Source organism: Electrophorus electricus, chromosome 14, assembly GCF_041902795.1.
Source record: "Electrophorus electricus isolate QZ-2024a chromosome 14, ASM4190279v1, whole genome shotgun sequence".
Lineage (NCBI taxonomy): Eukaryota > Metazoa > Chordata > Actinopteri > Gymnotiformes > Gymnotidae > Electrophorus > Electrophorus electricus.
This window is the reverse complement of record NC_137510.1, coordinates 13,503,420-13,521,282: the sequence shown is the minus strand read 5'-3', so window position 1 is coordinate 13,521,282 and position 17,863 is coordinate 13,503,420. Positions and strand designations below refer to the sequence as shown.

General features: G+C 40.9%; 1 long non-coding RNA gene across 1 annotated transcript; it reads right to left on the bottom strand.

Annotated features, from left to right (window-relative positions):
• Positions 1 to 7: 7 nt before the first annotated feature.
• On the bottom strand, positions 8 to 3,798 carry LOC113573047 (uncharacterized). The gene is made up of 3 exons (XR_003410175.3): positions 3,290 to 3,798; positions 2,891 to 3,094; positions 8 to 2,779 (listed from the first exon to the last, which is right to left on the bottom strand). It is a non-coding gene; the product is annotated as an uncharacterized LOC113573047 (long non-coding RNA).
• Between the last annotated feature and the right edge of the window lie 14,065 nt (positions 3,799 to 17,863).

Below are 17,863 nucleotides of genomic sequence, written 5' to 3'. Positions count from 1 at the left end.
ATCTATCTATCCACTGGAACTGTGCACACCACTGTGTCACGTCCGCAGACCTGAACGTTCTCCATTTCCCTATCAACTGATTCACTTCCGTGTCTCCTCCCCTTTGTGTATGGCTGTTCTGAGTTTGTCCCTAATTGCATTCCTATGTAAACCCTGGTCCTGCATCTCTTGTTCATCAGTCATTCTTTGTCATTCAGTGTCTCTCATTGTTTTTGCTAAGATGTCGCTCGTCCATGCGCCGCGCTCATATGTTTGTCCAAGCCCCTAGCTCCTGTGTCTCTCATTAGATTTTGTTTGTTCTCGCTCCTCGCTCCTATATAGCTTGTATATTCCTGTTTAATCTCGCATCTTGTTTCCAATTCCTGTTCCCGGCCCTTCCTGATCCAATTCCTGTTCCCGGCGTGGAGGAAGCCACCCATCCTGATCCAGTTCCTGTTCCCGGCCTGAGAGAGGCCACCCATTCTGTTACCAGGTCTGTTCCTGTGGTCGCGCCTCCGGACCCGCCGCCGCTGGACAACGTAGCCGCGCCTCCAGACCTCCCAGACCCGCTGCTGGATGCTGCAGCCATGCCCCTGGAACTTCCCGACACGCCGCTGAACGCTGCAGCCTCGCCTCCGGACCCCCTGGATCCGCCCCTGGTCACCACAGCCATGCCCACGGACCTACAACTGACTGCTGCACTCCTGTATCTGCCATATAATGTTGGAGTAGCACCTCCAGTCCAGCCAGGTCCTGCTTCAGGTGCTACAGACACCTCACTGCCTGGTCCTCCTCATGGATTGGATGTAGCCAGGCCATTTCCCATGCCTCATGTTGGTCTTAGCACCATGGTTAATCCTTCTTTTGACTCTCCTGTGCCAAATAAGGCTGCTACAGGTGGACTCCCTGAGATACCTAGGACTCCTCTGCTCCTAGAGGCTATTTTGTCTGCCCCAGTGATTGCTTCTCCTGTTATTACCTCAGCTCCTGTTCCTGGTTTCATCTATGTTCACATCTGCAGACCTGTCAGTTTCCATGGTTTCTCCTCCCCTTTGTGTCCAGCTGTTCTGAGTTTGTCCCTAATTGCATTCCTGTGTAAACCCCATTCCTGTCTTGTTTGTCAGTCATTCATTGTCTCTGCTAAGATCTTGCTCATCCATGCTCCGCACTCATATGTTTGTCCTAGCTCCTGTTTGTATCTCATTAGATTTTGTTTGTTCTCACTCCTTATTCATATGTAGTTTGTATATTCCTATTTAACCTCGCATCTTGTTCCTCACCCCACGTCTGTTTTCTCCTCACGCTCCCTGCTTAGTTACGCTCACTGTCTATGTGTAATGTTTAAGCAGGGACGAGGGGAAAGGTAGAACGCAAAGGCAAGAGGCTATTAAATAAGCAAGGTTAACAAAAAACACAGGAAGCTAACATACAGAGACAAAGGGAAAACACTGAGGCAAGTAAAACGAACTAAGTATACAAATAAATCAATTGCAATAAACAGCAACTTTACATGAACAAACTTACCAAAATAACCAAACTAGAAGACAAAACACAGGGCTTAAATAACCAAGACAAAATCAGGCACTAACCAGACTCAGGTGAACATGGGAACAGGGGGAACCAAAACACAGACTGGAACGAAGGAACAGACGAGGGGCAGCCAAAACAAAACCAAGGAGCGGAACAAGGAAGAGAAGGAAAAGCAAAGACAAAATAGAGAAATCATAAAACAGGGACACCAGGAGAGTGGCCGATCATCACAGAACCCCCCACCGAAGCGTGCAACACTGGAGCATGCAAAAGAAACCCAAAACAAAAACACAGAACCAGGATATGACACAGACAAGCAGAATGGGTAAGATGTGGAGCAGGGACAAGACCCAGAAACAGAGGCAGGAGGTCAGTAAAGAGCAGGAACAAAAGGGCTGTACAAGGCAGAGACAGGGCCAAAAGGATGAGGAGACAGGATAGGAGACCGACGGGGGGGGACACGCAGAGCAAACAAAGAAGCGGAAGCTGGGCTAGGGGCAGGACTACAGACAGGGACCATATACGTGATACAAGGCCAAACCCTGGACAGGTGCAGGAATCAGGGCAGATTGAGGGATGTAAGTAGGACAGGGAAGGGGAGGGGAGTCGGACCGGCAATGTGGCTGGAACAGGAGGCGGGCACAGAGTCAGGAGAGGAGACATGCTGGTAGCGGGAACAGTTTTAGGAACAGAAGCAAGAACAGAGAAGTATATTCAGGACAACAGACACGGGAACAAAATATACAATTGGCATGGATACAGGTACTGGGATGGGCAGGGTAACTTTGATGCCACATCAAACCCCCGGTGGGTACAGGGGGTCCGGAGGCGTGGCTGTGGCAGTCAGCGGTGCTGCAGGGATATGTGAAGGGCGCACCTACAGGTACAGACTTGACACATGGAACAGGAACAGGCTGAGAGACCTCTTTGGTGGCAAAAACAGGCCAGGCAGCCACCACTAGGCCAAGAACAGGAACAGAACTGGTGGCATCCACTATGCCAGGAACATGACTTGCGGCATCTCTCGTGCTGGGGACTGGAACAGGATCAGGACGGGCGGCATCTCTCTCGCTGGAGGTGGGGACTGCTGGTTGGTTTCCTTCACACCAGAGACAGGGACTGATAGGGAGTCTGGCAGCTACAGCAGGCTATTTTGGTGGAGCAAATCGTGTAGAGAGAACCCTCTGTCAACTCTCTGGAGAAAATCCACCGTTATAGCCTCCTGAGCCCTGTGCTGGAGTTTTATTTCAGCCCATGCAAGCGCTTTACCCTGGAGAAATGTTTTCAAAAACACTATCTTCATAAACTCCGTGGGATTAGGGCACGTCAAGTGTTGAAAGTAAATGCGGCATTGCATGACATAATGTTACTATAGACTTACCCTCCCCATTACACTCACTGTGTGTGGCCATAAGCGAGGGTAGAGCCAAAGGTTTCATCTCTCTAAGCGTAGAGAGCAGGGCCCCGATGTAATCTATGTCCCCTTTCGGTAGTAAACCATTGTGCGGTGGTGGCTGAGCTGACGCGGACGGAACACGACGTTACTTAGAGAGGTCCTCCTGCTGCATTCTTGTGGTTGGTTATTCTTTAATGTTTTAGCAGGGACAAGGCGAGAGACAGAATGCAAATGCATGAGGCTATTAAATGAGCGAGATTAACAAAAACACGGGAGGCTAACAAACAGAGACAAAGGGGAAAACACTAAGGCAAGTAACACACGAACTAAGTGTACAAATAAAACAACTGCGATAACGGCATCTTCACACATGAACAAACTTACCAAAATAACCAATAAACTCGAAGACAAAACAGGGCTTAAATAACCAATACAATCAGGCACTAACCAGACTCAGGTGAAAATGGGAACAGGGGGAACCAAAACACGGACTGAAATGAAGGAACAGACAAGGGGCGGAGAAAACGAAACCAAGGAGCGGAACAAGAAAGAGAAGGAAAAACAAAGACACAACGGAGAAATTATAAAACCGGGATGCCGGGAGGGTGGCCAATCGTCACACTATGTTTCCTTGTTTAGTTCTCTGCTGTTCCCTCGTCTGTAATATTTTCTCTGTATGCTTTAGTTAACGTTATTTTGTCTAACTTAGTCTCGCCCTAACCCTATTAGCATGTTATTGTTCTGTTAGCCTGTTCCTCTTATGTTTGTCTGTTTTTTCTTTTTTTTTCTAGTCGGTATTGTTAGTCTGTGTCTGTTAATAAATACATTTACTTATTCTATCCCATCCATCCCTTATATTATGGCTTCCCTAGTTAGTTCAGTTTCACATAACATCCAACGCGCACTTCGCAAGTGTATTCGCTCTCCACCCCTCCCGCGTTACACACTGCCCCAACCCAACTTTCTTAATTTTATTTTACAGCATTTTGACAAGGTACTATATTCTCAATTTTCTACTTTTTTCTCAGTTACTACTTTTGTCAGTAACTCAATATCTCATTTTAATTTCTACGTTAGATTAAACTAAACCCATCTTTAAAATGATATGTAACCCAAGATTAGAATTAATCTGTGTCCAGAAAAATGGTAATACCAACATTCATTCCTCATCATCATGTATATGAGTAGAACATTATACCTTTATGTCTTTGTTCCTAAGCATGCCATCTCTGTGATAGCTCAGTAATCAATTCTGAGAATAATTACACTGGACTGACACAGGAAAAGAATCATTGCCTGAAAATGGAGCATCAATATTGTTTTAATTAATTAAATTGGCAATGGAGAAAGTGGACATGGCCCTAGCTCTAATGAAACTAATTGAGGGTTATCCTTGAGAGTCAAATAAACCTGCACCCACTATAAACTAGGTCAGCACCCTTTTTATCATACTAAACAGCAGAGTCATGCATTTATTTAACTCTTCACTCACTCATGACTACAACAGCCAGGCTACAACAGCCTTCAATGCCAGAAGCAAATGGAAAGTGGATATAAAAAACAGAAGAATTAATCTCTATAATTCCCAAATGATATAACTCAAAGTGCGAAGAACAGGACCATAGTTTTGAACTAATTGTAGTTAGTGGAACTATATCATAAACCTATTCATTTGAGACACCTGTTCTTGTGGTGTTTTAGATGGTTTTTGCTGAGGTTATGGCTAATTTATTCCAAAGTTATGATCTTAGTGATGTAGTTATAACTTTGCATAAACATTAGTGGGGACTCGATTATCAGGCTTATTTATTAGTGTCATGTCCACAGACCGGAGCGTTCCCCGTTCTGGTTCGATCTCGTTTATTCTCGGTGCTTCTGGTTCGATCTCGTTTGTTCTTGGTGTTTTTGGTCTGATCTCTTTTTTCTCTGTGTTTAGTCCGATCTCGTTTGTTCTCTGTGTTTAGTTCGATCTTGTTTGTTCTCTGTGTTTGGTTACCTTTGCTGCATGTTGCCTTCCTTGTTTAGCTCTGTATCTTCGTCATCAATATTGTTTGTTCATGTTACATTGCCAGGTTCTGTGTTGTTCCCGTTTGTCTGTCTTTATGCTCACCATTATGTTTTATTATTGTTGTTCTCCGTTAGTCTTTCCTTAATGTTTTGTTCCCTTGTTGCCCATTTCTTGCCATTACCCTGTTATCATATTATTTTTCTGTTAGCCTGTTTGTTCTTCATTCTATTCTGTATTGTTAGTCTGTGTCAATTATTAAACTTATTATTTGTTTATTTTAGTAAATCAGTTTGGTTTGTTATGGAGTTACTTCACAGAGTGTGTTCACTTTCCACCCCCTCCCGCATTACAGAATGACCAACCCACTAACACCACAGCGAGTGCATGCCTCTCCGGTCAGTGGTCACTTTGCTGTGAGTTTTCAGAGCAGGACCACCCCGGGCAGAATAACACCCCTGGCACTGAGGGGACAAGGAGTTCTCGACGTAAGTCCAAGAAGTCTGCCAAGGGTAAGCAAACCTGTTTAAACATTAAGGAAGTCGAGACTCCCGGCAAGTGCTCACAACCTTCTGATCATGCTATCGTTAATGATAAGCTTACTGCAGAAGTCTCCAGCAGTGTTCATGTGGCACTTGAATGGACAATTGGACTATGGATTTGAGGATTTGATGAACCGTCTGCAAACTGGGCAGCCTTGGTATCTCCCTTCTATTATGGGCCCTCCACATGAGTACAATGGGGAGGGTTCCTTAAAGGGATTCATTTTACAGAGTAAGAACTATTTCAATTATCTCCTCTATCCAGATCCTCCAGAATTCCTGAAAGTACGTTTTTTATTGTGATTTTAAGAGGGTAAGGCCTTACAATGGGCAGACCTACTCATGACGCATGGACCAAAACAAACAAGTACCTTAGACGAATTTTTTGACCAGTTAAGGGCCAGGTTTTCAAAACCTAAACCCACTGCCATCGTTGACCAGCTCTGTACCCCATCACCCATTACAGCCGCCCAGCTGGTCCCTGCTTCTGGTGTGAAAGATGCTGCCAAGCCTGATCCGGTCCCTGCCTCTGGCGTGAGAGACGCTCCCTGTCCTGATCCCGAGCCTGTTCCCGGCGCGAGAGACGCCGTCCGTCTTGAGCTTGTTCTGGTACCCGGCATAGTGGATGCCGCCAGTTCTGTCCACGCCTTCGGACCCCCTGGACCCGCCGCCACCACTGATGGCTGCAGCCTTGCCTCTGGACCCCCCAGACCTGCCGCCGCTGATCGCCACAGCTGAGCCAGAGGATCTGTCGCTGATTTCTATGTACCCGGACCCGCCGCCGGTTGCCGCAACCGCACCCGAGGACCCGTTGCTGACTGCTGCACACCTGGACCTGACGCCGGTTGCCACAGCCGCACCTGAACACCCGTAGCTTACTACTGCGCCCCCAGGCCCACCACTGCCCGGCACAGCTGTGCCTCCAGACCTGCTGCTGTTGACCACCGCAGCCACACCTCTGGACCCTGCAGCACCACTGAGCAGCACAGCCCCATCTTCGGGCCTCCCGGACCTGTCGCTGGCCAGCACAGCCACACCTCCGAACCTGCTGCCGACTACCTTAGCTGTGTCTCTGGACCTCCCTGCAATGCTGCTGACAGCCACAGCCATGCCTCGGGACCTCCTGGACTCGCCACTGAATACCACAGCCATGCCCTTAGGCCCACCACCGCTGAACATCGCGTCACTGGACCCAGTTGTTCTTAGAGTGGAGCAGGCCACAAGTCCCAGCGCCATGTGCCAGGCCTGTCCCAGCACCACGTGCCAGGCCTGTCCCCATGGTCGCTCTTTGAAACTCCCCTGTGGCTCCTGTAGCTGCTACAGGTGTGCCTCTATTTGGGACTCCCTTAGTCACGCCTCATGGCGAGCCAGTGACCCTTGAGGTCCCTCTGTCAATCACCTGGATGCATATTAACTCCTTGTTTATGCTGGGTGTCGCTCCTCAGCTCCCTGAGGCTGCTGCGCCAGCACCCAGTAATGTGCCCTTGTCTGCTTCGGTGTCTCCAGTTCCTGTGTTGCCTAATCCTGTTCCTGGTTTCATCTATGTTCCTGTTCATGTATCCATGCCTGTTTGTGTTTCTGTGCTTAAACCTGTTACCCTGCCTTGTGACATCAGTCACCCTACCTGTCCCTGTTCCTGTATCCATGCCTGCTGTATGTTTTGTTCCGGTGCCCTTATCTGTCATAGTTCATGTGATCTCCCCTGTCTTTGCTTCTGTCCCGGTCCCCAGTTTCGTAGCTATGCCCCAGACCAGCAGTTCTCCTCTCTCTTCCTCTCATGTCTCCATGCCTATCTGCAGTCACAACCACGTCTTCAGTCCCACTCCTTTCCACGCTTACCACGACCCCAGTTCCTGCCCAGGGTTTGGTCCTAAGTCCCATGCGTGCCCCATATCTTGTCAAGAGCCCTACCCAGAGTCTTGCCCCTGGACCCATCCCTACTCCTGTACCTCCTTCTCACATTGTCTCTACCCCTGTGTCTCCTACTAATGTCGGTCCTTCATTTGTCCCTTGTTGTTTTTCGGTTTCTGGTTCTTCTTGTCCTTCTTTGGTTGGTTTCGTGCTTCCAGAGTCGCACGTTAAGGGGGGGGGGGGGGGGGGGGGGGTACTGTCACATCCACAGACCAGAGTGTTCCCTGTTTCCCGGGCAACCTAGTTACTTCCGGGTTTACGTCAGTGTCTGTGGTTACCTGTATCCTCCCCTTAGTCCCCAGCTGTTTTGAGTTTGTCCCTAATTGTAGTGTTATAAAAACCCCGTCCCTAGGTATCTTGTTTGTTGGTCATTGTCTTTGTCCTAGAGTGTCTCTATCATTGTGTTTCTGGTTCGATCTCGTTTGTTCTCGGTGTTTAGTCCGATATCGTTTGTTATCAGTGTTTAGTCCAATCTCGTTTGTTCTCTGTGTTTAGTCCAATCTCGTTTGTTCTCTGTGTTTAGTCCAATCTCGTTTGTTCTCTGTGTTTAGTCAATGCTCGTTTGTTCTCTGTGTTTGGTTACCCTTGCTGCATGTTGCCTTCCTTGTTTAGTTCTGTATCTTCATCGTTAATATTGTTTGTTCATCTTAGCCAGGTTCTGTGTTGTTCCCATTTGTCTGTCTTTATGCTCACCATTGTTTTATTATTGTTGTTCTCCATTAGTCTTTCCTTAATGTTTTGTTCCCTTGTTGCCCATTTCTTGCCATTACCCTGTTATCATATTATTTTTCTGTTAGCCTGTTTGTTCTTCATTCTATTCTGTATTGTTAGTCTGTGTCGATTATTAAACTTATTACCTTTTATTCTAGTCAATCGGTTTGGTTCGTTATGGCGTTGTCACTTCGCAAGTCTGTTTGCTCTCCACCCTCTCCCGCGTTACAATTAGCTCCAGTAATATGCTTGCATTTGACATTAAGCAGAGGTCCATGTCTTAAGTAAGGAATTAACAAGCAGAGAGCTTGTGTTTGTGTGTGTAATGAATGAGATTAGAATGGATATCTAGCACTTTGGCAAAGGTATAGCACCCCACCACCACCTTTTTAATGCCACTTTCAAATGTTTTCCAGAGCAACTTAAAAATCTGTTTCCCACTTCACTTCCCCATTCAAAAAATATTCATCTTACTATTATTTCTGTGTTTTGTGTATCGATTTTCTGCTTGCTGCTTGTACTGTGGCCAGGCTGAAGGGGACCTTCAGAGCAGAGTAAACTGACCAGTCTTTGCTGCCTCATTATCCTGGACATTGTCAGGGATTTGTTGCTCCTGCTACCATGAAGCAGGAAGTGGCTTTTTTTGCTTTCTGAGCTGCTCTCCCAGATGAAAAAAAAGTTCATCTGCATACTAAACCTTCCACCCCCCATAGTAGCCTCTGTAAACACATTATTTTTCACACAGATATTCTTCATTGGGAACAAAATTGTTGACATCTCATCACACCAGTCCAGCCTGAAAAAGAAAAGACCAGGAATGCAAATCTTTAGGAATTTTTAGAGAAAGATTTTTGTAGGAATTACTGTGAATTATCATGGAATAATGGCAAATTAATGGTAATAATTAATAATTCATTAATATATTACTTCTTTTTTTAACATTTCTTTTATCTCAATAGTATGTGTTGGTCTTCTCACAGGCATACCATACAACACAGCTGACTACAGATAGAAAAGAAGTCTTCATAAATGACTTCTTGATAAAATCAAAAATAAGTAATTTGTTCATAGGACAGAACTTACAACCATCAGGATGGATCTGTCATTAAAAACATGGACCTCATGAGCCAGACAGGTTTGTATTATAATTATTGTACAAGATGACCAATGGCGTCACTGTAAATTATGTGATGTAGCCTATACTTCTGGCACCCATGGAGCAGTTCCTGGCAATAGTTTGATAAGTATCAATCTTCTATTCCGACAGTGAAGCCCCCATTGAGAAATGTCAGCTGCTGTCCATGGTGCTTAATCCTACAGCCGCTGGATCAGCCCTATAGCTATGGACAGCACACGAGATCATTGCCAGTGTGCACTCCCAAAAAGTCAGCACAAACTGCTTCCTTGTGAGCTTCCATACCACCATGGCTGACACACCTCAGCACACCCATTACACACTAATTTTACCAACCTTCCTGTAAGTGGTGTTTTTGTTAATCCTTCCTTATGTGGCATATTCAAATTACTCAAATGGGATGTGCTATTATATTTGTCACAACTAGTTATTATAATTGTGTTAAATAATATAGCATTTGAAATTACGATATAATTTAAATTTTGAAACCCAAGACCTAAACATTACATGTGCTATCTGGAGACACCTAGACAATGCAATAAACAAACTATCTTAAAGTAGCCTATCATGTTAGATAGCTAGCCAAATCTCTACTTGGCCTTTTTAAAATTATATAATCAATTTGTTTTCATAATTCAATCTTTAAAATGTTTTTTTAAATTGTATTTAATTGACCTACTTGTGAGAGATGAAAATAAACTCCACTTATAAACAAATACTGGAATTCGTCTTAATAACCATCAGATGGGGTGTTTCCAGAATTTGCAAAATTTCTAAGAATTTCCAGAAATGTTTCAGAAATTTGCCCTCTGCAACCTAGAGGACACCTGTGAGTACTGTTTGATACAGCAGTGCATAGCAGTTACAGCATGTGAGGGAGAGTGGGTGTCTGATTGATGAGCCAGTAGGTGTGGGACAGAGGTGATCAGAGACCAGTTTGCACATCCCATGGCCTCTGACAGGTGCCACAGGCCAAGGGATCGATACCTCCTATGTGCAGCTAACAAGCGGCTATATTTAGCCCCCAGACAACTGTCAGAGCATAGCTGTGTGGGCCCCCACCTGCAGAGAGAAACAATGCCTATCATATTTTGCTTCCTCTCTAGGGCAGACGCAAATAGGGACAGATCCATTGGGGGTGCGGCACTCTGTCACAATGAGAGAATGTAAAGCAGCACTTTAATTTCAGCTGTCATATTGCCTCTTTGTTAATTTAATTTAGTTCACTTAGAAATGGCTGGTCACATTGAAAGTAAAGCTAATTTATAAAGCCTTTATACGTTAGTTCACAATGTAAAATATAAATATAAGCTAAACACGGAGTGAAACCAGCATGAATGTAAGTTGTTATTATGTTACACAAACCAATGTCTTCCAGTTTCCATCCCAAAGGACCTTCTGCATCAAACCATAAAGTGTATGGGTCCTGGACACTGGTGAGAGATAGTTGGTTTCCAGTAGACAGAGAGAAAAATTATTTTCAGTACTTCCACCATTTACAAATTCTAGTGGCAGGCTTATGTTATATATTGTAGAATCCTGTCAATAATGAACCAATGATGTTTGACATTTTCTAAAATAATGTTGTTATGTGACAGTTAAATATAATAAGAGAGACATATATTTAGCATTCTTAAAAATGTGGCAGGCATGGCCTATGATCATAATGTTGCCATCAGCCCCTGTATTCTATTCACTTTCATTTACAAAGCTTAAATGTAGTCAGAAGTCTTCTTTCATTATATTACACATGCTTATCTAATGTTTGTCATCCCTTAGATCATGTTACTTATCTGGCAGTGACAAATAGGCTTACCCTTCATGCTGCATGACATTCAATTGTAAACTTCAGTACATCAGTGTAAAACAAAACATATATAAAAAAATATTTTATATATAAATATTATTTATATATAATATATATATATATATAAATTGTATAATGTTGCTTAATGTGTCCTGATTTTAAAATATATGTTAAATCCACATTTGAGATCATTTGATGACATGTAAAAAATTATAAAACTACTACTAATGCACTGACTCAGAATGTCTATCTATGGGTCTGTGTATGCATGTCTCTATGTGTACGTGCATGTAAGAGTGTGTGTTAGCATGTGTATCTTTTGTATGAACATAAGCATATATAATCACTTGGTATAGCTCCATTTCTAGCTCCTGTGACTAAGAGGAGGAGTCATTTGAAGAGATGGGGTGAAGGAGGGGGTGTCAGCTGGCCTGCTCTCTACTTCCTGCTTGGTGTGGAATCCGCCCACCTGGGGATCTAGATCTTGCCGGAATACTTGAGATCGGGGAAGACTGTCATGGAGCATTGGCTCCTGTGTTCTGGAACAGCCTGTCTGCTATAATGGTGAAATCTCAGGTTAATCAGCAACACTGTTTAAAACCCAATAGTGGGCTTGGTTTGCTTTACATAAATGCAACAACTGGAAAGCCTTATAATGTACACATTGGGATGTATATTAACATTACAATAGACTATTACATTTCAGTGCACTCTTGTTAGGCAAGACTTTAGTGTCTAATTCCATTATTACTCTTGATAATCTGGACAAAGATCATTAAGTAAAAGTAGTATAACTACTATAAAATCCCTGGTTTTCTTTCACCGGTCATATTTCTACAAATATCTATGCAAAACTCTCAACTTATGACCTTAGTTGTCTGTCAATGTTATTCAAGCACTGTGTGTATTTTACCCCAACAGCAAAAAGGTAGCAGATGGAACAGAAATAAGACTGAATTAAACCTGTCAGTCCTTACAGCAACCATGATCATAAATGTGTAAAACACCCCAGGATTCTGCAAAACAGCATGTGTGTCATACATGAAAGAGAGATTAGTTGAAAAATTGATGGTAGCTTTGAATGTCTTGAATGCTCTGGGCAACAGGGTTTAAATGGATGTTTCTGTTGTCAAGATGTATATATGACTATTAAGCAGAGGAGTGGATGATCTAGACGCCAAGCCAGACTAGTGGTAATTTACAAATTGCACAGGGAGGTGACATGACACAGAACTTTTTTTTCTTTTTTTAGTTTATAAAATGAACCTTCATCAACAATGTTCCAGTTTAGCATTTAAAAAATGCAACTGTCCAATGTTTGTGTGTGCATATGTGTGTGAGAAATGAGCATATGAGAACATTGCTGTCAGCATGAGGGCCATCTCAGCCTTTCGATGGCCTTGGTGAAATGTAAAGCCAAAGGTCTTTTCACTGAATCAGCATGGTTGTAATTACATGCGACAGAAATGGATTTCCTGCCACTCCTGAGGTTTATGATGAGAAGCTGGGGAGCCTCTCCAGCTTTCCCTTTCACAGCAGTGTGTGTGAACATAAAGGCCTACACCTCTCTGCAGACTATCAACTCAAACACTGTACATCCGATCGATGTGCATTAAACTTCCCTTTATTCTGGTTAATTCATTCCTTCCTACAGAGTAACATAAATGCGCCATCTTAGATGGGCATGAACAAACAAGAGTGCAAGGTCGAATGTTTCATTGCTGCACTGGGAGATTAAATGTTCTACCTGTAATTGTTGCTATTTTTTACAGTAACCAACAATTTTAGAAACTCCTACCAAGTACCTACATTCACTGTGCACTTTTTTAGTTACACATATCATAGAACCATTTTATTTCCACATCAAGTTAACACTAACACAGTAGGTTAGAAGACTCCAATACTGTTGAAGAGTGGAAGTTTAACAGGTACTGCTTAGATTTTTACTCATACGTGTCATTACTGAGTTGATAGTCGTCCATCACCCCAAAAATCCACCATAATATGTAGATGAGCTACATATTATTATTATTATTATTATTATTATTATTATTATTATTATTATTATTATTATATGTTTACAAAATAAGGGCATATGATGATGTAATAGGCAGCTGGTTTAAGCCTTTCTTGGCTCTGTTTTTTGATGAACTCAGCATCTCAAAGTCACATTCAGAAGGTTATAATGATGCAGACCTATGCAGCCAAAATCAGTAGAAAGAATTTTTAGTTAATCCAAAAAACAACAAAAAAAGAAAAATCTAAAGCTGGGAACACTGTAAAGATTTAGTGATAGTATCTCTCATTTCCATTCTTTCAAGAGTAGATAATTTGGTTATCTACAAATCCAATTTTTTAAATTAAGGATTTATTTGTGTTGTTATATACTTTTCAAAAGTCTTTATTGGATTAAATGTTTAAATTACTTATAAAAAAGAAATCAAGATGCATTAGCTACCAAGATAAACAAGAAAATAATAATAAAAAGAATGATATACCAAGACATTAGTATTAGTAAACATATAAAAACCTTTCATGTAAATTTTAAATATTTTTAGTCAGTGATGTGTCCTTGGTTGCAAATAGACTGCAATAATTTGATTTTTATTTATTCATTTATGTTGATTTTTGTAAACAATTTATTTAATTCTGGATTTTTTAACCTTTCTGTTCTGACATTAAACGGCATTCCTGTACATTTGTGTACTGGTAACAGCTAATGAGCATCTGGTGATAGCATGCCCATAAATCCACTAGGTAAAAAGAAAAACACATTTAAACATTTTAGTCCTTCTAAGCATTGCCTGTGACCTAGACAGAGATCAAATTACCATTTAAATATTATTTTTCATTTAAAACAAAAATGTCAGTGTCTAGAGTGAGACTACAAGTAGGTATTATTGTACAGATTAGAATTTATAGAGAAATTATAGCCTGGCTTGAGTTTACTCTGATATTGTTTTTGTCTCTGTCTATCAGAAATTGGTGAACTCAGATGTCTGTAACTGGCCTTTAAGCCTCGATTGAGTTTACATATATATATATATATATATATATATATATATATATATATATATATATATATATATATATATATATATATATATATATATATATATACATACATACACACACACACACACACACACACACACACACACACACACACACACACACACACACACACAATGTACTCAAGGTTTCATATATACATGTAATTACTTTTATAACAAAGGAATTCTTTTTGTCTTAACAACCGATTGTTTATAGGTTAATGCGTCCACTCTCCTAACAGGTAAAACACGAGCAAAGGCATCATCTACAAAACCCACAGTTTCCTAAAAATAATGATAGGAATGCGCAGGGCTCTATTAAAAGAAAGTTAATCTTAGACCAGTGTTCAACAATTCAGTTGAGTAAATCTAATGGATTTTTTATTTATTTGTTTTGTTCATTGTCATTATCAGTACTGTAACAGAACTAAACACTGGATACAAGCTGTGACTTATTCTTATCCATGCTGTCTCGCTCTTTATCTTTCCCTGCCTTTGTCTTTCTCTCTCTCTCTCTCTCTCTCTCTCTCTCTCTCTCTCTCTCTCTCTCTCTCTCTCTTTCTCTCCATCTGTGGGTGTTGAGTGCCTCTGAAGTATTTTTTCACTTGGCTACTTATGACACATGTGAACATCACTAGGGATTCTCAGTCTGTGTCTCTATTGTACATGTCTTTTTTTTCTCTAAAATTTCAGCTTTGCTGTGTTACTGTGCACTGTGAATCTCAGTGGCTGCACTCTGCCTTTGTCACAACATGCTTGAGTTTGATCCAGCATCAGCCAGAGGAGATAGGAAACAAGGGAATCAGCCATCGTTCTATGTGTCTGTCTTTACAAGCACCCACCCACATATCTGAATATATATACACAATCACACAGCATGCTATTGTAGTGTGAAGCAGTGCTTTACAAAATCTAGGTACTGTACCATCACAAAATAGTTATAGATTGGCCCACTTATGAAAAAAAGAATAATAATTGGTGAATTAAAACAAATAGAGAAGTGAAGTATATCTATAATCAGCCCTCAGATGTGGGATTTGGGGCAAAGCCCTTTTTTTTAGTTGTGCAAACCTCACTATTTAATAAAAGTCATGATTTTGGATTATTTTAGATGATTAAGAAAAGTGAATTCTTTAATTTCTCATTAGGTGACAGTGTCATTGTGAAGAAAAATAGAAGGCTGGGATTGCAGGAGGGAGAGAAACTGGAACTTTCTCCGCCACCACCTCTCTGTTGCTCCTTCTGACATATCATCCTCCTCTCCGGCTCTTTCTTCTCCATGTGTTGTTAGTCCAAAACAAGCACACTTTTAATCTGGGGCTTTGTTGTTTGGGTTGATGCTAGGATGTCTCAGCATTAATCTTTGAGCAGTTTAGACTGTCATGTGCTAAATAATGCAATATGAGGTCTAACTCTCCCCAGGCGTCTTCACCTTGCCTGAATGGATGATCTCTCAAACTGGCCCCACTTGTCATTTAATGCAGGAACAGGAAAGGGTCTCTGAAATAAAGTGTGTGTGTGTGTGTATGTGTGTGTGTGTGTGTGTGTGTGCGTGTGTGTGTGTGTGTGTACTGACCCAAGCGTTGACCTCTTGCAAACATAATTTTCATACATCAAAACCAAGAGAAGTGTCATCTACAATGTCAGGTCATGGAAATGAACACAGAGATAATTTCTCCTGAAAGATTAGAAGGACAAACTCCTCTTTCCAAATCTTTTTAAAATTATGAATCTGATTAGGACACAGTCCACCATTCAAAAATTAACTGCTCATTTAAGTTTTTGATGGTATATGAATTAATATATGATGACAACAGCAAACTGTGGGCTCTGAAGAACTGGGAAATATATGAATAAGTATAAATAATCCATGAGTTGTTATTTAGAGATGAACATTCTAATTTGTGTGATTAGTTACAAAGAAATTTTAAAATAAGTTATTTTCGGCATTTCATGTTCCCATTCTGTTATTCAACATCCTTTACAACAACATGGCCAGGTTCTATGGTCAGCATAGGATCAATATAGTTAGTTTTCAGTAATCCATTAATTGAGACAGGGTTTTATAGGATGAGGTAGGTGTTCAGTAGGGAATTAGCCACTAAAGAATTTGATAGACTAAGTTTGAGTTCAGAATGAGTTCAGAATTAGCTGAATTAATGTTTAGGAGGTAAAGTTAGAGTTCAGCAGCCATGCAAATCTGTGTTCAGTTTTCATTAGAATATGGCCAATCAGCCTGAGATAATCAGGAATATTTGCATGAAATTCTGTAATCTCAATAAATGATCATCCTAGCCTATAGTAATAAAGACAATTGATTTAAAAAAAAGACAAATATTAGGTAGAGTTTTCCATTGCAGAAGTGTAAGGAATATATACTCCTGGGGCTACACCTATTATGTGTTCGCTCTGCTTTAAAAGACAAAGTGCTGTTAGCCATGGTTCCATTGGGCCTCAATGACTGCCAGTAAAGGCAGTGATGGTGCCTAGCAAACAGCACGGCAGTTACTGCAGCTCAAATGTATTTTCATGGTCAAGCTCTGCTACCTCTCGCTGGTAAATGCATCCCATCTCAGGATACAATCTATAAAGCCCATAGTTTAACTAAATATAAAGGATGCTTTCTATTTCCCAGAGGTTTCACTGAAAAGAAGATGCTCAGAATGTTTGTTTTAACAATAATGGTTACACTTTTAGGGTAACATCCAGTAATGTGTGCAGTAGGCTTGATTACTGGCTAATAATACCATGACTCATGACAGTTCTGTATACTGTATATGTTTTACTTTATATGTTTTATACTGTATACTTTTCTTTTGTACTGACTATCGTAAGCATCTTTGGGTCCTTGAAAAGCGCTATGTATATATATATATATATATATATATATATATATATATATATATATATATATATATATATTTATATATATTTATATATATATATTTTTATATATATATATATAAAACGCTTTTCACACACACACACACACACACACACACACACACATATATAACTCCTTTGTTATAAAAGTAATTACATGTATATATGAAACCTTGAGTACCTTGTGTGTGTGTGTGTGTGTGTGTGTGAGTGTGTGTGTGTGTGTGTGTGTGTGTGTGTATATATATATATATATATATATAAAATGTACAATACATTATTTTTTTTTATTATTATTATAATGTATTAGCTTTTTATCTATAATGTATAGTATAATATATTATTATACTATTAGCATTTTTGATATTTGTTTTTTGCTGTTGTTTAAATTACTAGTATTACTATTTTACACCAAAATTGTTTTTTTTTAAATGATACTATTCTTCACCCCACGTGTTCCAAACAGATAGGGGACACTTCTCAAATTACACTTATGGGGAACCTCTAGTGTTCAAAAGTATTGTAACCATTTTCATTATAGCAAAGAGGATTCTACACGTTCTTCTGCTAAAGTGTGGCATGATGGGAATGACTGATGTGGTATAGTAGTAAATGTGCTTTCTTTCCTTGCTCCTTTCCTCTCCTTTTATTCCACTTAGCTCTCACAAATCCCCACCATTTGCCCCTCATCTACCTGTAGCTTTTAATTAGAATGGTAGGTGATTAGGATTATCTTAGAGAGAGTTTATTCTAAACACCTTTATTTAAACCCTTGTATTGATCCACCCAAATGAGGCCCTGATGCATGGCAGTAGCAGTGTTTTTTCTAAATTCTAGCTTTTGTCAATACCCAGATGTAGACATATGATGATAGTGAAACTGAATGTGACTATAAAACAATTACAGCACAA